Raw genomic sequence first — 25059 nt, forward strand, 5'->3', positions numbered from 1 at the left:
GAACAACATCTCTCCAGCTTAGCTTTCTGTTTTTCCTGTCCTTTTCCAAAGCCGAAATTAGGGATCTGGCAGAGCTATGTTAATTTCACATTCCATCTGCCACTCTGGGTGGTTTCTTAAAGTGAAAAACTTATCTGCATAAATCACTTAATCTCATTTTCCTTGTTCTCTTAAAAATAACATTAATTGCAACAATGTATCATAGTTCAAAGTTCCATTTTTAGGCCATTTTTCCTGATCTTCCAAAGTATACAAAGGCCACCATTGGTTACAATATTCTATCGATGTTTTCTAATTTACCAAGCTCCCAGGAAACCCTCCCAGTTCTTTCCAATGTGACAAAATGCATCCTAAAGGACTCTTTTTCAAGATCTCTTCACTCTGCTGATTTCCCATTATCAATCTCGCATTCACACACTCACACGGGATCCCACAGACACACTCCACACAGTTAAAACACTTGAGACAGAGACTAAAATTGTATCAAACTAACAACAATTAACAGTTATAACAGTCTGTCACCAATACCAAAATCGCAAGACCAAGACCATCACTATAACAAGCCACAAAATAGACACACTCCACACAGTTACAACACTTGAAACAGAGACAACAATTAATAAAGCAGTTATAACAGTCACCAATACCGAAATCACAAGATCAAAATCATAACTATAACAAGCCACAACATAAGTCAAATACCAGTAAAATCCAAACCCTTTTCTACAAGACGCCCACTGCGTTTTGCAGGACCCAAACCACAAGATGCCCTCTGCTTCTTGTGCGTAAAACCAAAACCTTTTGTACAAGACACCCACTGCATCTTGCAGGACCCAAACCGCAAGATGCTCTCTGCTTCTTGTGGGTGTATACCAAACGGATCCTAGCAGCCGGGTATATGCCTTTACCCACGAGATTTCCTATCTCAATTCACGGAAGGCTTCCAAACCTTGCTTACGCTTACCAAACCAATTTACCAAACCAAGATGTCCCTTGCATCTTGCAGACTATATAAAAGAAAAGAATACCTTTTATGAAGATGGTCCTTGTCTGCTCCAGCAGTGATCTGAATGAGTCAAGGGGTCCCTCTGGGAAAAACTTCCGAGGGCCCTAGGGAGCCCTGTCCTCAGCGAGTCCTGCAGCCGAGCAAAGAGTGTCCCATCTGGGGTGCCAAATTGATTTGAAGAAAACTCCAGGAACTCGCCAACAAAGTTTTAAGTTGACAGGTATTTTTTATTGCAGTGCCGGGAGACATGCTTGGAGGAGCTATCCCCCGTGTCTCCTGGCGCCTCAATAAAAAGTACCTGCTTGTCAACTTAAAAACTTTGTTGGTGAGTTCCTGGAGTTTTCTCCGAATCACAAGTTGAAATGTTATTTCATAGCTCTTTTTAAGTAAGGAAATACATTTTTTAAATTACTAAAATCAGAATCTGATTTAACTGCTATTGGTAAAATAGAGATTCCTCTTTATACCTTAGAGTTTAATAATTAGGCACTTGCTGGTCTCCATGAACCTCAGTTTCAAATTTTACTATTAGCTTGATCAGAACTGTGACTGAGCTGGAGACTTTCAGCTTCATAAAGAGTGGCCTCATCAGTAGCTGTTACTGCTATTATAAGCTAGAGCTTTTCCTTCCTTAGGAGGCCTACACCCCAGGTGTGTTTCTTAAATAAAAGCCATACCACCAACCTGCGTAAGACTATTCTTACATACTGTCTAAATCAGTGAATAGTCACTTCTAAAAAAAAATGGAACAGCTACATTGCCAGAGACAGTTTTCCCTTAAATTTAGAAGCCACAGCATGACTGTAGAGCTTAAAGCATTTGGATGATGGGAGGCATTGTCATGCAAAGTGGTGGAATGGGGATGGGGATAGTTAAGGAAAGAAAATGGACACTTTCTAAGATAAGCCTCTTTCCTCCTGTTATCGCTAGCACTTGGCATTCAGTTAAAGGATGCTAATCTGTTTTGTATTATAGCAGTTCTTAGGTGCAAGTGACTCCTGATCTGAAGTTTCCTTTAAGATAAGCTGTTTGGCAAAAAGAGAAGCCTGCAACACTGGTATAATTAGTAATGGCTTGTCTTGAACCTGAATATATATGTATATTTATTTACAAATACATTAGCAATAAAGGGAAGGCCAAGGAGAACCTCCGTCCTTTACTGGATACCAGGGAAACCTAGTGATTGAGGATGAGGAAAAGACTGAGATACTTAATGCCTCATTTACTTCAGCCTTTAATAGTCACACCAGCCATCCTCACTGTACTCAGTCCCCTGAGCTGGATGGCAGAGGATGAGACCCTGTTCCAGAGTTCGAGGATTCCAGGTGAGAGAAAACGAGAGACAAATAGAGAACTTTCAACTGGCTTATTAATATAGGAAAATATAGAGAATATAACAGGTACAGTAAAGGATATTTCTGAAGAGTGTATACCTTACCAACCCCAAGGACCCTGTGAAGACGATCAGGAAGCCAGTTCCAAGGATCATCATCACAGAGCGAGGTGGCAGGCTCAACCTTAGCAGGCATCCCTCCAGAGGCAATGTTGACCTGGGTGGTATGAGGTTCTGCCTCCCCGCATCGCATGAGGCTTGGGTTTTTATACTGACAAAAATGCACACTCATTCTGACGCAGGGGGCCAGTTTGAACACATTACTCTTTGTTCTGTCACTGCAGTCCCTAATGAAGAGTCCCTCCCCAGCATCCCTATAGCCCCCCTTCAGTTACTGGAAGGCTGATATGAGATCTCCATGCAGCCTGCTCTTCTCCAGGCTGAAAAGCCCCAATTTGCTCAGCCTGTCTTCATACAGGAGGTGCTCCAGCTCCCTTATCATCCTCGTGGCCCTCCTCTGGACTTGCTCATCATAACGCATATGTGGGAAAATGGGATGATCAGGCCCAGTCAGCATGGGTTCATGAAGGGCAGGTCCTGCTTGAGCAATCTGATCTCCTATGATAAGGTGACCCTCTTGGTTGATGAGGGAAAGGCTGGGGACATTGTCTAGTTGGACCTTTGTAAAGCACTTGACACTGTGTCCCACAGCATCCTCCTGGAGAAACTGCCTGCTCGTGGCCTGGATAGGTATATTCTTTGCTGGTAAAAAAATGGCTGGAACCCAAAGAGTGGTGGTAAATGGTGTCACACCTATTTGATGACAGATCACTAGTGGTGTCCCTCAGGGCTTGGTGTTAAGATCAATATTGTTGATATTGTTCAATATCTTTGTTGACGATCTAGATGAAGAGATGGAGTGCACCTCAGTAAATTTGTGGACGACACCAAGTTGGTTGGGAGCATTGATCTGCTGAAGTATAGGAAGGCTCTGTAGAGAGATCTGGACAGGCTGGATCAATGGGCTGTGGACGGTGGTATGAGGTTTAACAAGGCAAAGTGCCAGGTCCTGCATTTGGGCCACAACAACCCCATGCAATGCTACAGGCTTGGCAAAGAGCGGTTGGAAAGCGGAAAGGACCTCGGGGTGCTGATCAATGGAGCTGAACATGAGCCAGCTTGTGCCCAGGCAGTCAAGAAGGCCAACAATATCCTGGCCTGTGTCAGCAACAGCGTAGACAGCAGGGCCAGGGCAGTGATCCTTCCCCTGTACCCAGCACAGGTGAGGCCTCACCTCAAATCCTGTGTTCAGTTTTGGCACCCCATTGCAAGAGAGATACTGAGTTGCTGGAGAGGGACCAGAGAAGGGCAAGCTACGCTAGTGAAGGGTCTGGAGCACAAGTCTAATGAAGAACAGTTGAGGGAACTGGGGTGTTCAGTCTGGAGAAGGGAAGACTCAGGGGGGACCTTATAACTCTCTACAACTACCTGAAAGGAAGGTGGAGCAAGCAACTGGCTGGTCTCTTCTCCCAAGTAACAAGAGATAGGACAAGAGGTAATGAAGTCAAGCTGCACCAGGGGAGGTTTAGATTGGATATTAGAAAAAATTTATTCAAAGAGAAGTTAGTCAGGCATTGGAACAGGCTGCCCAGGGAAGTGGTGGAATCACTGTCCCTGGAAGTGTTCAAAAAAAGTGTTCAAAAAGATGAGGCCCTCAGTGACATGGTTTAGTGGTGGTTGTCCTGCGTTCAGCAGTAGCAGTCATTTTTCTCCTTCTTAGTAGCTGGTGCAGTGCTGTGGTTTTGACTTTCAGCCTGGGAACAGCACTGATAACACCAATGTTTTCGGTTGCTGCTCAGTAGTGTTTACTCTGACCAGGGACTTTTTAAGTCTCATGCTCTGCCAGGGAGGAAGGGAGGCCGGGAGGAAGCGGAGACAGAACACCTGACCCAAACTAGCCAAAGAGGTATTCCACACCACAGCACGTCATGCCCACTATACAAACTGGGGGCAGTTACCCAGAAGGGTCAGATTGCTGCTCGGTTGGGCTGGGTGTTGGTCGGTGGGTGGTGAGCGGTTGTATTCTCTTCCCTTGTTATTTGCCTTATCATTATTATTATTGATGGTAGCAGTAGTGATTTGTGTTATACCTTAGTTACTGGACTGTTCTTATCTCAACCTGTGGGAGTTACATTCTTTCGATTCTCCTTCCCATCCCTCCAGGAGCTGGGGGGAGGAAGGCAGGGAGTGAGAGAGAGACTACGTGGCTGAGTTTAAACCACGACAGTGGTCTTGGCAATTCTGGGGTAATGGCTGGACTTGATGATATTAAAGGTCTTTTCCAACTGTTTTGATTTTATGATGCTTAAAGAGTGTACCTAGCTAGAGAGTGGAAGCACCCCACAGAGCCGGACAGGGCTGACACAGGGACAAGGACAGCAGCTGTGGGCAGGACCTGGGAAACAGAAGGAGCTGTTTAAGGCCAGAAGGGGACAGATCAGCAGTGTTGGGAGCAGAGGAGGGGGCAACAGCCTACAAAGATCAGGCTGAGCTTGAGAATTCCAAAGATGTCAGTCTCCTAAACAGCGCTGCCACATCAATCTCCGATTACATATATGAGTTTGTGTATATTTATGTACCTACACATTCACCTCTAGCAGTTTTAAAATGCTCCAGATCCATTCACCCTGCTGTATTTGTCTTTTTGCTGCTTTCTGAAGCAGAATTGGATCCTTCCATTCCTCTCTGAAGGAAAACACATGATGACCCAAGTACCCATCATTTTGTGTGAGAATATATCTTAGATGAAAAATACAATTTTCTATTGAGAATATTACCATATTGGAGTTACACTTGGCAAATACCCAGAATGAATATGAACTCTAATATTGTTTAACATCTTCCTTTTATTATATTTTATATCCTTTGAAGAGTCACTCTAAAGTCAATACAAATGAGGAATGTGAATTGAGTATCTTGCATACTATTATGAAATTGTGTTGATTTATCTGTTAAAAAAAAACTAGGGCCATCATCAAAACAGAAAACTGAAATACCTCAAAATATAATTGTCAGCTTGGAGTAACTGCAGATTTATACTGTGCTGCTATATAATGAATTTGTTCCCTTTAGGTACAATATACCCAAGAGCATTTTCTAGTGCAATAACTGAAGAACTTCTTCTGTATTGTGATGTAAAGAAAACTTCAAATATTGAATCACTAGCTAATGAAAAATTACACCTCTATGCCAGTAACATAATGTATCTGTAGTTAGAAAGCTATGTGCAAAATGTGCCAAGAGAAGCTTTATAGAAGAAAATTAAGTTCCCAGAATCCATTTGAGGACTTTTAAAGTTGCAAATATTGATTGATATACTTTAAATTGTCTCTAAGGTTCTGATTTTTTCCTCCAGTGTAGATCAGGAGAGCACAAATTTAGTTACAGTGAATTAAATCTGAGTGCTAGGACGTGATATTCAAGTGCAAAATATCTGAAGAATTGCTGTCAGACTATTTTCCCCACACACACTATGTTGTTAATTTTCATTTTGTTTTTAACCTTGAGCATCTGTATAGGCCTAATTTCAAATGAAAATTTAGACAAACAACAAAGTGTGTATGGTTCTATCAGGAAAAAAGCAAATAAAAAAGATTGAATGGCTGTGACACAAAGAATACATGCAGTGTAGCATGCAGTCTTTGACTGCAGTTATGTGGAGAAGCTATTCAAAGTGCAAATTACATTATTACAATGGTGTCAGCGAGTGTGGGAGTTAGCTTGTGTAACTCCTTATCCAAATTGCACAGGGACAATTCAGAATCAAAAAACACAATCTATAAAAAGGTGGCATTATCCACATAGTGTCTTTTTGCCAGGGCTGAACTCAAACAATAATACCAGGTATTGCTGTGAATCCACATTTTTCAGACTTCTATGTGTAGTTTATAGAGTTCATCTGGTAATTCAAAGGAATAAGTCTGGATGAAAGGAATCCGATTTTCTTCAGATTTCATAGCTTTTCTCAGTTACTTTGAGCTTTAAATGTGTGGATATTAAGTGCTGAATTTCCAAGGGTGTATTTCTCAATTGCAATTGTTAAAATGCCAGTACACAGCAGCCAGAATCTGGCTGTGAAAATTCCACTATTTATATAAACGTACATACATATATATGTGTCGTGGTTTAAGCCCCGGCTGTAAATCAGAACCACGCAGTCTACTTCCCCCCCCACACTCCCCAGAGGGATGGGGAGGAGAATCGAAAGAATGTAACTCCCACGGGCTGAGATAAAAACAGTCCAGTAACTAAGGTATAACACAAATCACTACTGCTGCCACCAATAATAATAACGAGAAGAGAAATAACAAGGGAAGAGAATACGATACCGCCCGCCGGAAAAGAGCCCAACAGAAAAGAGGACTTGCCCTTCCGGGTAGCTCCCAGTTACATCCCCCGGCATGACGTGCTGTGGTATGGAATACCTCTTTGGCTAGTTTGGGTCAGGCGTCCTGTCCCTGCCTCCTCCCGGCTTCTCCTCCTCCCTGGCAGAGCATGAGACTCACAAAGTCCTTGGTCAGAGTAAACATCGGTGTTATAAGCTCTGTTCCCAGGCCGAAAGTCAGCTGGGGTAGCTGCACTGTCTGTTGCAGTCGAAGTTTGAGTAGCAGCTGTACTTGTCGCTGGGGGTGGTGTAGCTGCTGTGCTCGGAGCTGGAGTAGCTGCGCTGTCTGTTGCTTCGCCCTCAGATCCAGGGACATTTTTTTCCTTTTGAAGGTGCTGGATAGTGTTGAACAAGGCCCGGTAAGCATAGGCCAAGCCCCAGCACGTTGACATGATTTGTCCCTCTCTGGTATGACCAGGATGACAACACACCTCATTTAAGTGTTTTACTAATTCTTCTGGATTTTGCACTTGTTTGGTGGTGAAATTCCAAAGCACTGGAGGGGCCCACTGACCTAGATACTTGCCCATACTATCCCACACACCCTGCCACTCATGGCTGTCCAGCCTCGGGGAAAATCTCTCGGTCCCCCTATACTGTCGTCTAACCCCAGACAAGACCCAAACCTGACTCTGCTTAACTCTTGAGATCAGACGTAATGGTTGTGGACAAAACACACTCTCTATGCATGCCAACATGGTGACCCCCATCACAATCAGCAAACAGGTCTCAACAATATTAAAAGGCCATTCAAAAACTTCAAAACTCTCAAACAATGCTGTAAACGGTCTGGGAGGGGCACTGGGAGGGTAAAAGAATGTCTCCTTCATAGGTTGACCACCCAGGAAGGAGAAAAAAGATGTGTAATTGCTAAGCACTTCTATTACATGCTTTCCAAAGTATAAAGGTGGTGACCACACTGGGAACATAAGCCAGATCAGTTTCATGATCAATTTTTCTATTGTATTACAAGTCATTACCATAAAATACAATGAGACAATAACCTTAGCCCAAGCCCCACACTTGAAAAACACTAACACAGCAAATACCGGCTCTAAGTAAGCTACGGCATATTGAGATTGTGAGATCAAAACCAACAACTTTGAGGGCCAATAAATCAGCATTGTGACGAGTGACTATTAATCCAAAACACTGAATGCTTATCACAAATACGATTAGACACACTCCGGTCAGATCTGTCGTTATCTCAACCCTTCGTGCCCCACATTGGGCGCCAAAAAGAACTGTCGTGGTTTAAGCCCCGGCTGTAAATTAGAACCACGCAGTCTACTTCCCCCCCCACACTCCCCAGAGGGATGGGGAGGAGAATCGAAAGAATGTAACTCCCACGGGTTGAGATAAAAACAGTCCAGTAACTAAGGTATAACACAAATCACTACTGCTGCCACCATTAATAATAATGATAAGAGAAATAACAAGGGAAGAGAATACAATACCACCCGCTGGAAAAGAGCCCGACAGAAAAGAGGACGTGCCCTTCCGGGTACCTCCCAGTTACATCCCCTGGCATGACGTGCTGTGGTATGGAATACCTCTTTGGCTAGTTTGGGTCAGGTGTCCTGTCCCTGCTTCCTCCCAGCTTCTCCTCCTCCCTGGCGGAGCATGAGACTCACAAAGTCCTTGGTCAGTCTAAACATCGGTGTTATCAGCTCTGTTCCCAGGCCGAAAGTCAAAAACACAGTGCTGCACCAGCTACTAAGAAGGAGAAAAACTGACTGCTACTGCTGAACCCAGGACAATATGGATGTGTATTTTCAAGTAATCCAGCATTACAAAACACTAGTAAATTAATGAAAGACAAAAAGAAGGATTTTGATGATACTGAATATTTGTATAGAAAGTCATGTAAAAGAATTGATTTTAAATTATCATATTCTATCATCTTTATCCTCCTGTTTGTTCTTAGAGAGTTTAATTCTTCCAAACAGATAGTAAGGGTGCTGCATTGAATTTATCCAATGTATAAGATTTCTTTGCTGAATCCTCTAATACTTGTAGGTGTTTTTAGGGCTGCTGAATGTAATTTAAGGGTTTATCTTCATTCTTTGGAATTCAGTGTATTGGGTTTTTGCACTTCTAAAGAATGCCCTTACCTCCAATATTTTCGTACTTGCTGAAAGTTGATAGTAACATTGTATTTTGGTTTGACCCATATTTCTTTGTGAATTAAGTCATTTATAGCCTGTAACAGATATTGCTACCACAGGACTCACACCTTTAAGAAAAGCCTAAATTTACATGTGCCTAAGACAGCTCCTTCAGAATTCTGTTTCTCTAGAGATTAATTTTTTGCATAACAGGTGCTAAAATATACCAACCTAGGTGTTCTATTTACACTTATTAAATTGCTGAATATCAAGTTTTATAATGTAATCTTTTCCCACTACTATTCTGAGTTGTTTTACTGAGGAAGGTTTAATGGAAATCTTACTTTTTCTCTACCTAGTCTCATTGCTCAGAAACAGTCTGACATTTAAGCTAACCAGGAAATGGGAGGTTCAGGTATTTGACTGAATTACAGAGTAGAAAATAATTCAATACATTAGCCTTTCTGTATTTCATCCTTCATGCCTTTAGTTGGATAACTGGCTAGAGGCTTTTTAAATACAGTATACAGGTTCATGGAACCAGTTGATCTCATTAAAATGTGCTAAGCACAGATGGCTCAGTGATCTTTAGTTACCTATAACCCTGCAAAATATTGGTAAACTCAGACCAGCTACATGAGTCATAAAAACATCTGTTGTTCAAATAGGTAGACCCAGCTGGAAGTCTATGCTTTTAAAAATGCAACTTGTTTTCTACAAAGCAGCACAGTCAAAACACCTCTTTCACCTAATATGAGTCAAGCTTGCCTGCATCCACGTAGCAGTACTGACCTATCTGGATGGTCTAACACCCTGGGCAGCTTCACTGTCATACTTCTATGACTTACCAAGCCAGGTGTAGTTTTCCTGCAGCCCACACAATTACAGGTAACTCATGCTTACTAAAGAAGTTTGTTCCATCTGTGCTTAAAAAAAGTACAAACCATGAAAAACAATCCATGTCACATTCATTTAAATATCTGGGAATCGTGATGCCATTTGCAGCACTGCCGGAGTGGCCTCCTGCACTTTGAAGAGACAGTGCAATTGTATGGCAGTGCAGCAACCCAACGCTGCTTGTTGCTATTACATCTGATGGAAACAATAATCTTCTGTTATTAAAGACCAGCTCATATTCTCAAGCCAAATAGTGTTATTGTGCTGTACTTGGAAAATGCAAGTGGAGCATGGGATGTAAAAATTAATATCTAAAGACATTATCAACAACATAGTGAAAGACAAGAATAAGTTAAATCTGTGTTAGTACCTTAATTACATCCTCTTGAGAATTTATATAAAAAGAATCCCTAGCAAGAATTGTGCTATGCAGAAGCTGGATCATGATAAAAATCTCTATTGCATCCTTTCAGTTGTATTCCATAGTACATGTCATGTATGTACAAGAGGAGATAATAAGCTTGTCCCTTCAGGGTTGGCAAATCAGCATCTGTATTTGGGAGGTAAAGAATAATAAGAAATTGCAAAGGAAAAAAGTATTTTCTGTTCCCTACATTTTCTCTTATCCTAGACACACTCTGACCTTCAGCAGAAATATTATCCCAAAACATATAGAAATACAAAGAAATCTTACAAATGTATGCACACAGGAGCTGATATTTCTTGAGTCGACTTTAACTGAAATTTAACTACTTTAATCATTATTTTATTTTATTTTAAATGCTTCTGTTTGGTTTACAAAAATTACACTTGTTATCTGTCTATCGATCTTTGAAATCTTTCTGAATTTTCCCCAGCCGAGAATGTCCATTCCTATAACTTGCTCTTGCATAGTGAGCTATCATCTATTTCACATAGATTAAATGACAGAACGATATACTGAATCAGCATGCAAATATGTTATGCAGCAGTTATGTTTGATGGTGCCAATGTGTTCAAATTAACTTTCTTCCCTGACTTCAGAAAATCTGCTTCAGAGACTTAGAGGATGATTTCTTGTATTATTAAAAATAAATTACTAACAAAACAGGCAGAGATTGATCCCACTATAACAGTTTAGAGCAGTGAAAGGGAAAATGAGCTTATTTTGCACAGTTGAAAATTTATTACTCCCTTTTTTTGGCCCTGGATTGTATTTCATAAACAGAAGTTTTTTAAAGTAATACATGCCTGTCCCTTAAAGGCTCACTATTTTGAGAATTAATTAGGTGAGATTTTTTTTCTCCTCCCAAATGTCTGTAATGATCTGTTTGAAAAGCCTGAGCCATGTACGATAAGGCATCATGTGCTGAAATGTTCATCTTAAAACAGAATGTTGACTGATAAGTACTGGAAAAAAAACATGTTATGACTGCTTTTTAAAAAAAAGGTTAGTATTAAAACCTGTGCTAAAGAAGAGAAGAAACATTAGTTTCCCTCTTAGAAGACATCCATATACACTTTGAAAATCCTTTAACAGGACCAGTAGTCTTGTTAAACCTGCAGCTATTTATTTTTCTGTAACATGAATCAGTATATTTAGCTTTTCAGTATATTTCATTCAGAAAGAACGTGTTACAAAGACTTTTTGCAAGCAGACTCAGAACAATATGTGTATGTTCATAAGCACAGTCACCTCAATCCAAATGGCTTAGTTTTCAAACATATATAGGAAAAAAACAACTCCCAGTTTAATTTTAGACTGTATTACCTTTGAGATATACTGATCACAAAGCAACTAACCATATTTCTAATGAAATCAATGAAATATCTTTTTCTGCGCTCACTACAATCAGAAATGCTACAGTTTCTTGGGGTGATTATTTTTCTAACATTTCAGTTCGCTGTGGTCACTTAATTTTAGTGCCTAAAGCAAAAGCTTTCATAAGTGACTGGAGATTAATTTTACAAGCAAGAACCTTAAGGAGGAATAATTCAAATATATTAAATTCACTGCTTACCTGAAAGTAAGTGCCCTACATTCACTTCCTGGAAGATACATCTGTGCATGCCCTCAAAGACAAGCTGTCAAAACAAGATCAACTGCTGCTTAAGTTCACTTAAAAGTCAACTTTCAAAGTTGAAGTGTGTGGGATCAGATACATCCTTGTTGCAGTTCTGATTTTACTTGTTAGTAAATGTCATGAATTTTCCTATAATTTGTTAAGGCTAGTTAGACTTCACAGGCTGAAAGTACATCTTAAAGAAAGCTTTGGGAATCACCTATTCTTCAAAGGTTAATTTGATAGAGTCAAATATACAGCAGACAAACAAACAAGTGTGTACAAAAAATCATGAAGTGTCATGAGAAAAATATCAGCACTCTGTGTGAAAATACATTTTTATCCCCATAGTGCTGTCATCTTTTAAATCGTTACATTGAATGTATATTTATATATTTATGAAAATCTTGCATGTCTAGAAAATTTAAAATGTTACTTGAAAAAAGTCAAGGAAAGAATCAGATTCATAGTTAAACGTATTTTAAAGATACATGTTCTTTGTCAATCTCACTTTTTTGAAGCAGCATATTCTATTGATAGTGAAATTAGTGGACCATTTATATTCAATGAATGTAAATTCTTATTTTCCAAACTGCGTTTCATAATGGAAACATACTTTTGAAGTGAGAAATGTGTCATGTTTTACCGAAGATTTTTTGTATTCCTTCATATGCTGACAGACCTTGTTCCAGAGAGCATTTATTATGAGTCTAAGTCATTGGCTGGGTAATGAATAATTTTTATTCCCTTGCTTTTCCTTTTCTTACAGATATTTGTTACCTGTGATAGCCTGTGATTACCTGTAGCTAGTTTTGTCAGTAACTTGTGTATCTGCTTCAATGTACACGTTGCCTGCTCTGCATAGTGTAGTTTCCATATAATCACTAGGAAATACTGGTTTCAACACAGTGAAGATGAGTTTTGCTCTTGACTTCAAAAGAATAGGATTTTGCCTTTTCTCCTCTTTTTATAATGTCAGTTTAGTAATGTAGAATTGCATCTGTTTCTGATGGGATGAATGAAATTCCTTCTTTAAAGATTAAAAAAATTCCAATATTCTCAGAGTTCTGCAATTAATTTTCATGCATTTGGTTCAGATTTTTGTGGACTCGTGCATGTTTTCACATCCATTACCTGCAACAACATATATTATATGAATGAGATAAAGAATTTATAAACAATTAGTTATTTAATTCTTTATGAATGGAAGCAAATAGAATCGTACATTTGTTACAGTTTTCGAGAGTGACTGGTTTTCAAAATATGTAAACAGGACTGATGTCCTCCTCGAGTTGTTTAAGCATGGTATCCACATTTTCTACACAAATTTAAGCAAATTCTTAATCCTTAGTGAAATAAGAATCAGTTTTGTTAGCTTCTCTTCTCCCCTCACCCTACAGATTGCATCATCTTACAGTATTACTGAATTCTGCTTCTTTTTTGTTGAGGGCATTTTAAGGATTTTCTAAACTTGATGGCCAAAGTGTTGGTTTATGGCTCTTTTTTTTTTTTCCTTTTTCAGATATTGAAGCCTGTGTTGAGAGTGCTACAAGAACTGTAGTCCTAATTCTTCTAAAAACTGTGAAACAATGAGTATCAACTCGCTGAAGCTATACTCTCCCTGTAGTGATAAGCAGAATATATCAAGCATTTTTTCAATGTTTGACTTGAAACCCAGTGCTATCCATATTAGAGAAAAACAATTGTGCAAAGGTATGATTACCTTCCCTCTTTAGCACCTCATGTATAATCACGCTAATAAGTCTGACACCAGCAAGTACATTTTCTAAGCTACAATTAGGGATTTAGCCATGCGGTTGCAATGATGTTACTGGAGGTAATATAGCCAAATCCTAGGACTTTCTTTAGAAAACCCTCACCCTGCAGTGGGTTTAATGAATTTCATTTGATTGCTTACCTAGTTATGATGAAGGAGAAGAGAAAGACTTCAGTTTTAGAAAACAGCGGTATAACAATAGTGTAATCTGTGAAAACAGTAATTTGCATGTAGTGCAATTTATACTAATCAGGCACTTTTACTAAAATAGCAGCATCTCAGTCTCATTAGCAGCTGCATCATCATCTATTTTGAACTCTAAAGATAAGGGGTACTTGTGCTCTATCCATATGCTTCTGAAAATAACATCTACTCTTTACTCTGTATTCCTTATTTAACTTGCGGTTAAGAGTATGAAAATACTGGTCTGCAGTTCTCTTCTTTCAGCTGCAGGGACAAAGCATAATGGAAAACTGCATTATAGATTTTTTTTTTTTGTTTTACTTTTTGCTATTGCTTCTTTTGCTGGACTGTGTGGCCAGAGCTAATCCATGACTTGCCCCTTCTCTGCAACTGAGAACGTTTTCTCTGAAGACGCAATAAATTGATTCACCAAAAGAACCAATTTTCACACACAAAAATAGGGAGAAGAAACAGGAATATGCATTAGTAGAAGAAATAAAATGCAGGAGAGAAATGCTATGTGAAAAGAAAGCAGGAAAAAAACAGAAAAACAAGTGAATCTAATGCAGAAAAATGATGGTCAGAGGTGATAGAGGGCCAGTTACAACTTTTCAGTTCTCAAGTTGATGAGGGAAAGGCAGAGTCATATAAATGCTGCAGTTAGAGTCGAAGACAGTCAAAAGCAGAGTGCAGTGTAGTCACCTCCTGTTGCATCCCTTACCATCTGCTATATCTTGACATGTAATATGTCACAGGATGAAGTGTAAAGTGCAAGGCCAAGACCCAAGGTATTTCTCTCATAGGGGAACTCCAGACAGAAAATTTTTATTGATCAGCCACAGCTACCTGATAGCACCTTTGCAACTCTGTAATTGGTGCTGAATGCCTTTAGGTTTTTAAAACATTAAGACTACAACACTATTCAGCATGGCAAGGACATGCAAATGGTGTAGTGGCTTACAGGCTGATTTAGTATCAGAAGGCAAGGTATAAATCAAAGATAGGATTTAGGTGATACATCAGCAAAATTTAATCTCAAGCCCGGGAGATGAGATGCCCAAGTAGAAAATGCTATCAGTTATGAGATTGATAATAAGGAAGTGAATGTGTTAAAAAATAATTTGCTTCATAAAAATGGCTTTTCAAATTATGGCAATTATACCAAACACAAATTGCTTCCTTGGGTGTCATACTTGCAGACATAATTGATGAGTGGCTTAACTCCTGTATTAACATAATAGGCTAGTTAGACTAATTCACTGGAAAAGTAGGAGTATCATTATGTGTTTTAACATAGCATTGTTATTGGAGAAGGTATTTTATTAAGTGAAAGGGAAATGAGTTAAATCACAGGTAAAAAGGATTAATCATGTAATCCACCTCTAGAGAGGTGGATTTAGCCAGTATCAATTCAAAGTAATATGAATGATTAATAACTAAATAGGCATCTACCATCACAAATTCATGTAATTTAACAAAAATAAGGACTCATTTTACTTTAAGTGTACACATGAATCTGCAACAAAGCATAAAAGTTTTATAACAGCAGCAGCATTCACTCCACTATCATTAAACTTCTCTCATCTTTTTTATAAAGGGATTTATTACTTGGCCGTTTCACCTTGAATAAGGTTTGCCATGCATGTTCTTAGTGACTAATCCAAATTGGTGCTGAGCACCTGCAACTTCTATTGAATTCTTCAGTGAAAGTTACAGATGCTATCACCAGTACAGAAGTTAATTTTATTGTCTCTCACTGAGTCTTTGAAATAATTTCCACTGTGCTTTTTTGGAACACAATAAAACAAAGATAGGCAAACAAGTAAACATAGAAGTAAAATGATCCCTAAATGCCAAGAAAATTAATATTCATTTACTAATTTCCATTCTTTCAGTCCACTGAAAATCAGGTCTGTTTGAAAAGAAACAGATTTTTCAAAAATGTACAAAGTAGTGTACACATTAGATATACCATATGTCAGGCAAGTTTTCCATGTAAAAATATGCTTATTTTTCATCTCTGTGTAGTCACTGGTTCTGAATGGAGTGTGTTATTGGTTGCTTCTATCACAGATAGTACCATTAGGCAAGAATTCTACTACCACAGATAATTCTTGCTACCAAAAGTTTACAGTCTAAATACACAATATCACTACAAACGTTGCAAATATGTGTTGAGGTTATTACTTTTGAGCAAACTTAATCCCATGTGGGAATGGGACCTCAATGGCTTGTTTACTTGTATAGGGATTTTGCATATAAGATTTTCTATTCATACCTACAATGGAAGGAGAGAGCAGGTGTGTACCAAAGTCCTAAGCTGCTGCTCTTCTTAAATATCTCAAATGTTTATTACCTTGAGGCTGATATTATTAATGTTTGTGTCCTGTGTCAGGTGGAACAAGACTTTTTTTCTGTATTTCAATCTTTTTTCTTTAACTGCATGAGAATAATACTGCCTTATAGCGTCATAATTGTCATTGAACTGCTCAGTTATAATGGACTTAGCAAAATCTAGCTTTACTTCTGGGGGTGTAAAAAGAATTTCCCCCTTATCATGGCAATATGAAAGGGATAGAACCTGATCTGAAACAGCAGTTTAAAATTGTAAAGGATTTGATTCAATCTTGAGTTATACCCCACAGGATAATGCTGTAACTTACGGAAAGTCCATTTAAGGGCTCAGCTGGAGCCCATGCTGTAGGACCACACCTGAAAATTTTTAAAAAATTCTTCCTTAAAGACAGAAGCACATTCAAAGATGCATATAGTTACGATATCTGATATCTTCACTTGTGATGCTTTTCATAATGAATAAGAATTGTGACATTCTAGTAAGATAGAGGTGACCTTTCCTCATCCCACAGAAACCTGTGCAGATCTGATTTCCTTTGCCAAAAATGTAATTACTATTTGCAGTTGTCCTGACCCTGCATTCTGTGTTCTCATAACAGCAAGTGATGTAATATTAAAATGCAAAACAAACAATATACAGATCAGGTTTCAATAAAGCTGCAATAGTGCATCATATACATCAAGTCATATTGAAAGAAACAATGCCTATAAATATCAAGTAACCTCAAAAATCACTCAGCTGCAAAAGCTTGGAAACAGGACCATTTCAGTATGCTCCTGTCTTCTCTCAATCCAGCAATATTTCTGTTTATCTGAGGCAGCTGCTGACCCATGTTACTTTTTGTACTTTTCCAAATGTGGCTTATGCATAGGATGAGCTGCCTATAGAGTAAAAGTAAGTGGCACCAAACATTATGCTGTTCTGTGTCCTTGTCACCAGAAAATATATGAACCAATGGTCAAGTACATTTTCCTTTTGTATAGCTACTAGCTGAAATTACACAAGTTCAGTATGTTCAGTCTGACCACCTATGAAAACAGTAACTGTAACATCAGAGAGTATACAGACTAAGAAACAGTCTGAACACCAAAATTCAAAAACATGTCAGAAATAACCAGAATTAATTTTAATGGAAAAATAACGATCACGAGACTGGCATGAAAGTACATCGTAGTACATCAAGCACTTCTCACAATTTTTATCATTAGCGAACTCCTCCACTGGGGATAAGTCTTCCTTGTTTCAGACTTTACCTCTGATTTCAGGGGCCTGAAAACCAGTCTTTACTGATAAAGACTAAGGGAAAAAAGGCACCGAGTACTTTGTCCTTTTACATGTCTTTTGCTACCTGTGAGAAAAAGGGGGGGGCACAAAATCACAAAATGAAATATATAAACCTTTAGAATCAGTTTTAAGTAATGTTAAATTTGATGGCTTTGTAACAGTAGCAATGGAAAATTACTGAGGTGCATGATTCACAGAAAAATTAGCATACAGCTAAAGAACATACTGAGAATTCTTGTGCAAGATAAACTGTTGTAGTTGACATAGTTTTAGGCTTTATGACCTTAGTACAAAATGAGTGTAAGAAAAACAGGCTAGAAGAACAGGACGTAAGGATAAGGAGCATCTGGGAATGGCAGGTGTCCAGGATGGGCTGCAGTTAAACTAACTGATAAGTAGAAGGACAGCATAATTGTTGTGTCTGTGGTGTTAACGAACCAATTAAGCTGGCATAAACATCTACTGCACTGCTTTGAAGGCTGCCAGAAGTGATGAATATTGTTGGAAGAAGTAAATGACTCTCAGAGACCACCACCACATTTTTGTACGCATGCGGGGAACTTTCTGGAAAATTATGTAATCCATATGTAGCCTCATGAATATGCATGTATGCCCAATGGCTATATAAGGACGGCTTGTGTAGCAAGACGGGGACACACATTAGGAGGAGCTATCCCCCATGTCTCCTGGCGTCACAATAAAGAATACCTGCTTGTCAACTTGAAAACTTTGTTGGCAAGTTTGTCCCTGGAGTTTTCTCCGAATCACCTGATCCCCTGTCCCATTCAACAGCAGACTTACATTTTTCATAGTTTTCTTGCTGCTGATACAGCTGTAGAAGTTTTTCTTGCTGCTTCTCATGTCATCAATATCAACTCCAGATGGGCTTTAACTTTCCTAATCTCATCCTTCCATGCTCTGACTGTATCGTTATATTTTTCCTATGTCGCTTGCTCCTGCTTTCACCCCTTGTTTGCTTACTTTTCGTGTCTGAGTTTAGACTTACTTACTTACTTACTCCCTGTTTAGCAGAGCTTGCAGACAACAATCCTTGAAAATCATTCAGCTCTTCTTGATCTCATTTCTTTGCAAGACTATTTCCTTTAGAGATACTGGAGATCCCATACTGCCAAAATTCTATCTCAAGCATGTCCCTGAACAGGCCAAAGTCTACTCTCCAGAAGTCCAGATTTTTGAATCTGCTTTAGGCCCTTCTTCTTGGGATGCTGGACTCTATCATCTCGTAGTCACTACAGACAAGGATGCCCCCAACATAAACATCCCACCCTATCCTTCCTTGTTTGTCCAGCAGAGCACTACTCCTCGCTGGCTCATTGATTACCTCTGTTAAGTTGTTCTCAGTGCACTCCAGAAACCTCTTGTATTACTTGTGCCCTGCTGTGCTGTTCCTCCAGCAAGTATTAGGGTGTTTGAAGTCCCCCAGGAGGTTTCTTTCATCTGTCTGAAGAAAGTCATATCAGCTTCTTCCTGATAAAGTAGTCAGCAGCAAATAGCCACAAGAACACTGACCCATAAGCTCTCAGCTGACTCATCACTCACCCATAGGCGGAACTCCAGGCACTCCAGCTGCTCTCTCACTTCAAGGGCAGATTCCTCTACTCACAATCCTGCTGGGTCCTTTCTAAATAGCTTGCCATCACAAACACCCCAGTCATTAGGGTTATTCCACCACATCTTTGTGACCCCAGTGAGATCATAGCCTCATTTGTTCCACATGCTGTATGCATTTGTGTACAAGCACTGTGTGCCATGTCTGAGGAAACACATAGGTAACTTCAGTACTGAGGAAAAAACTGTCTCTGCCTTGACTCCCTCAAGAAGCCACTGGGAAGAACATTTCTCAGGTTTTCACAGAAATACACGGATTTTGGAGGGAAGATGTAGCCAGCACACAGTGGCACATTTTGTGTTGTTTAGTAACCACTAGTAATAATTAAATTAAAATGAAAATTTCATTTCCAGGAAAACCATCTTCTGTCCTTTTAAATCTCCTGAACAGCAATTTGTGCCAGTTTCTCTAACAACTAGATGACATAACATTTATTACTGAACTCCATTTCTAATAAAATGAATTTAAAATAGAATATACCTTAACAGAAAAATTGAAACTCTCCTGACTTCATTTTGCATGCAGATGCTGAGGTGTGTTAAGCATAGATTCATTTACAATTCTGTTTTTAAGTTACAATTATGGTCAAGATATTTTCCCCTCCCCTGCCCTAAATGGCTACTTTTCGTTTAAATTACAGCCAATGTTCATAGTGTGTTTTATATTATCAGCAGGACTTCTGAGATTTTATGACCGGAAACTAAGTCCAGTTAATTTTACTGCAGCCTGAATCACCAACAAATAATTTAAGTCTCCTAATTTACACCCAAACCAGGACTTTAACAAACGTAGATAGTTTGCCAATGCAGCTATATAAGTCACTTTAAAGACATATCACATGGGTCAAGTTAATAGATTTAGAATTACATTGCTAACATTTTTCTTGATCAGCCCTCTCAGCATCCTGTAGCAAGATATCCATTCACAATCAGAATTTATAGAAAAGAAAATGGTCCAGATTAATTTCTTACAGATTATTAATAAAGCTAATGGGAAATCACAGGGAGCAACTTGACCCAATAGTACAAATGCAACAGAAAGTCAAATATTGCTCTAGCTTATGCTCTAGGATAAGCTAATCTGCAAAGACTTTTTTTTTTTTTTTTGGTAACTGTTATTGAAACCAACAATAAAACTATACACTCAGCATTTTTTTCTGTGCAGAATCAGAGATGTCTGATATAAAAACACTTATGCTGTTAGCAATCTAAATACAGCTGAAGAGCTTTAAAACTGGTAATGAGATTTCCTTGAAAAAGAATAAAAATCCCTGAGATTTTTTTATTACAAATTTTCCTTTACCACTTCTGTGGCAGTGTAACGCATTCAATGTCCCCTTAGAGACTTCTACATTATAAGAGGATTATTGGCATTTGTGTTTAAAACCATATGTATAACTTAAAAACAACGGTCCTTATACAGAATCATATAATGGCTTGGGTTGAAAGGAATCTTTAAAGATATCTAGTCCAGTCACCCTGCCATAGGCAAGGACATCTTTTGTTAGCTCAGGTTGCTCAGGACCCATCCAATTTGACCTTGAACAGACTTCATGTAGTTTAGCTACATAAACAATTTACCATATGCCAGTTTAAAATGGTAAATCTTTATATAGGTATTATCACTCAATCATGGAAAGCAAAGTAATTGAAGTTACCTCAATCTGCACTGAAAGATTAAAAAAAGCCACTTGAATTGCTTGCACTTACATGCTAGCAAATTGAGTCTATCATGACCCAGCTGCTGTGCAGCAGCCTTTTATCCACAATAACTTGATTGTTTCTCCAATCTTTCAAAACATTAGAAACATTGGACAACATGTCGTTTATTCAGCTGACAAACTACAAAAAAACTTTTTCATACTTTTTGTAGGGGTTATTAGGTGCTGGGATCTCTCCTGTAACTTTATAGTGCTTCAGAAACAACAAAAATATGTCTTAATCTGATGGTAAGCAAGAAAGGAGGAGTTAGATTGGCATTTTTATAAGCTTTTATTAAAAATACACTAGCAAGACCGTATTTTAATGACTCAGTGATTCCTTTTAAATTATGAATACAGATTGTTCACAGTGTTGGTACAACTAGTTTTACTGTATCCATTACTACTATGCAATATTTAAAAAATGGCTACTTTGAGAAGTTCCTGAGCAAGATGAAATTAACTTGTAGAGTGATATATTCATCGTCTGGAGTTTTTTGATCGGAGTTTCTAGGTGCCAGTGCATAGGGTATTAACTCCCCACAAGCTTCAGGTATAAAGTTTTAAATCATTCTCAAACCTAGAAACACAATTTGCCATCAACTATGATTTCTTTTTCTATCAAGATTTTTTATCACCACATAATCTGTGTATTGCAGATTTATACTGTATTGTGAAGGTGCCCTTGGACATTCTTATCCACTCATACCTAAGACAGACGAGCTATAAAAGTATGAGGGAACTCTGGAGGAATTTATTAGAAGGAAATAAACAAATTAAAAACCCAGTGATGGTCCCAGTCATGGAATCGATAGTAATATGTATTTGGTGATTTTTAAGCCATTTAACCAATGAAATGCATATTCTAAAGAATTTTTTTTCCAGAATCTGTTGTGTCAGACAGCATGATTATTATAAATGTAGAGCCATAGAGCTGACTAATAACAGCTAGAAATCTTATTTTTCTCATCTAGGAATACATGGCAAAAGTCCTATTAGTGGGGTGAGGCTCCAAGCTGGAAAACAAAATCTGATCCAATCCTTTCCTTTGTTTGCAAAAAATTTTACATGTAGAATAAAGGTACATGTCATGTGCAGATAACTACACAACAAATTCAGGAACAACGTAACACCATATTTAGTGACTCAACTTTTGTTCTTTGCTTTGAATGCCCTGTTGTCCTTCAACCCCTCTTTCTCTCTATTGCTTCCCCTTCTTAAAGTATATATATGCACTATAAATAAAAAATATAAATATAATGATACAATATATGCATTACATATATATAGTGAAATAATAAGGCTTGGTAGGGACAAATAGTATAATTATTAGCCTTACTTACAAGCACTTGGAGAAAACTGTTACTTTAAAATTCCACAATCAACCCATTGATAACATTTTGTCCCCCTCTAAATAACACTAAGATGTCATGGATCAGTTAGTACCAATGGACAAGAATTTTGTGTAAAACAGATTGCATCTTCCATTTCTTACTCCTTAAATCACATTGTTTCCTGAGGGAGTAATGCCTTTCATTGAATACACAATGGACTTTGTGCATAATAACATGGGTTAATTTCCTTGGTGATTTGTTCCAACTTGATAATTAAACACTGAATCAAATTACTTTGGAATATGATGCTTGCCCTTCAGTTTAAGTCTTCAAAACCAAAGTTGTCTTTTTAAAGGATATGCCTTAACACAAGATGTCAAGTAATGAATTTCAGTGAAATGAATTTCAGTGATATGCAGAAAGGAATCAAGTTGTATCAGTAAAACTTTCCGAAACAATTGCAGACATCAATTGCGGCTTTGAAATTTCTTAAAGACTAGCTCAAACAGGATAAATATAGACCATTTATTATGGCATTGCAGACTACTCACCAGCACACAGTCAGCATTTTCAGAATCATCAGTAAAGGTAACTTCAGCCCTCTGCATCACAATGTCTCTGCCGATGAAGACAGACCAAGGCAAGTGCCCGGCCTATTTGCCAAATTAATTTGTATACATCTGTGTAAATATTTTTAGCTATATTTGCAGTATGTATCAGCACATTTCATTTGGGATTAGCTATTTAATGCTTAACGCCTGGTCTGTCTTGTTAATTTATATTGCTTAAGACACTCCCCCCAAATTTGCATAAACCCACAAAGATTAAAGTATATATAATTATTGATTTTTCCTCTGGGCATGCATTTTTGCTTAAGAGACCCATATTTGACTGTCTTTTTAGCTTTCCTGTTATTTAAATCTCCTGATTGTTCTATTTATTATTAAGATAGTTTTCCTGATATTAATGAATATAATTAGCTTTGGATCACCTACAGTGATTTTGCTTCACAAATAAATATGAAACAAAGCAGGGAAGGGAGTAGGATATAGTATGAAAGCAAAGAAAAAGAAAGGCAGTCCACAGTAAAGGTGAAAACGTAGCTCCTCTCAAACTAATATTTGACAATGATAGAAGATGAGTCACCATTATTTAAATAATATTAATAATTAATAGGCTTTTATATTACAGAAAGTTCTCCCACTATTTTTCCCTCAAAACAGTCTTTGGATTCTGAGGAGTTTCTACTTTTTTTCAATGGACATGAAATCTAGCCAACTAAGGCCAGTATTATTTTACCTAGAATCTGCTTGCCATTTTGTTATATTTATGTTTGAAAACATAACAATGCTTTTTGTGGATGTAATGCTTCACAGATAGACAATAAATTAAAGGAGGAATTTTCTGTGCAGCTTATACTGTGATATACTGTAGCTGAGAACCACATCTCTTCCTGACAGCCATGGAATTTGCAAGTTTTGTTGGACACTGAACAGTAAGTTTATCCTCATTGCTAGGTTGTTTTGAATTGTATTCCTTGGTAAAAAAAAAAAAAAAAAACCAAAAAAACCACAAAAGAAAAGCCTGCAGCATTTGATGACCCACTAAGGTAAATTAGTACAACTTCACCGTTTGAAATTCTAATCTGAGGCATCTCTACCCTTTAACATTAAATTTATGTCCAAAAAAAAAGCATCTTCGAAATAATTCTTCATAAATAGCAATTCTGGTCATCAATAGCTTGCAGTGCTCCATATGGCAAAAGATATTGCCAAGCTATTATATCACAGAAGCAGATGTGTATCATGGGAAACAACACCTACTATAGGCTGTATTTAAGAGCGTAAGTCTGTGAAAGCAGCAGTTGAAGGAGTATAACAGCTGCAAGAGAACCAGGATACATTATGTCATATTAGAAGTAGGTGGAAAGTTAATACAGGAATACCAGTATTTTGCAAAGTACAACTACATCTGGAGAAAGAAGTTACAAGCAGCAGTAAGCAATGTGGAGATTAAAAGCCTATCCAGCTGCACCAGGTGAGTATGTTATTGGCTGCTTCAGTGGCAGAGAAACAGTAATGAATTTTTAAGGCAGTTTTGTGTAAACAAGAAAAGGTACTTACATTTATCAGATAGTATTTTTTTTTCCCTACAGAGAGGGTGGAATTAACCCCACTGTTTTTTATTAAAACCGTGACAGAAGTTTTTCCATCTGCTTTTAATGTGTGTGAAATGCTAGCTTCACATGTTCCCAGCATTTGTCACTGTCATGTGAAGAGGCACACAAACACTTTCTATGGGAATTGCTAGTGACAGCATAGCCTTTACATAAATAAAAGTCACCTAATTTAAAAGCAGTAGCATTAAGGAAAATCTCTGCATATCCTATTACAAAGTATATCAGTTCTAAGTTAACGGTGTGAGCAGATTAAGCCAAAGAATCTTGATCCACAGCCAGCATCTAGTTAATGTCAGGAATTATCACTACCCTGCAGTTTTCATTCATCCACAGACTGCAACTATGACATCTCTCCTGAGATGTGAAGATGACTAGTCACCTTTGTCTGGCAGAAAAATACTGAAATCATCATCCAGTGGAATCAAGGTAAAAATGAAGTTTCACAGAGTAATTTTACTGTCTTTGACCAGAGTACTTGGTCAAAGCTCAGGGCACTGTTTATTGATTCTGTTAAGAGGAAGGTGGTGATGGAGTCAGGTGCCTTTGATGTAATCCATTTACTTACAAAGAATGAGTAAGTTTCTGAACTGCTGCAGAAAGCAAACAACAGTTTCCTTGATCATTCCTCCAAAAATCTTTCAAGCTGGCATTGAGAGCAAATTTTCTTTCTTAGATGTTAGACAAACATTTATCAGGTGGAAAAGGATAAACAACTCAAGATCCTTCTGGCTCTAACTTCTGTGATTTCTACAACTCTCATAGCCATTCTCCTGTGCTCCAGTACCTT

Source organism: Psittacula echo, assembly GCF_963264785.1.
Source record: "Psittacula echo genome assembly, chromosome: 1".
NCBI lineage: Eukaryota > Metazoa > Chordata > Aves > Psittaciformes > Psittacidae > Psittacula > Psittacula echo.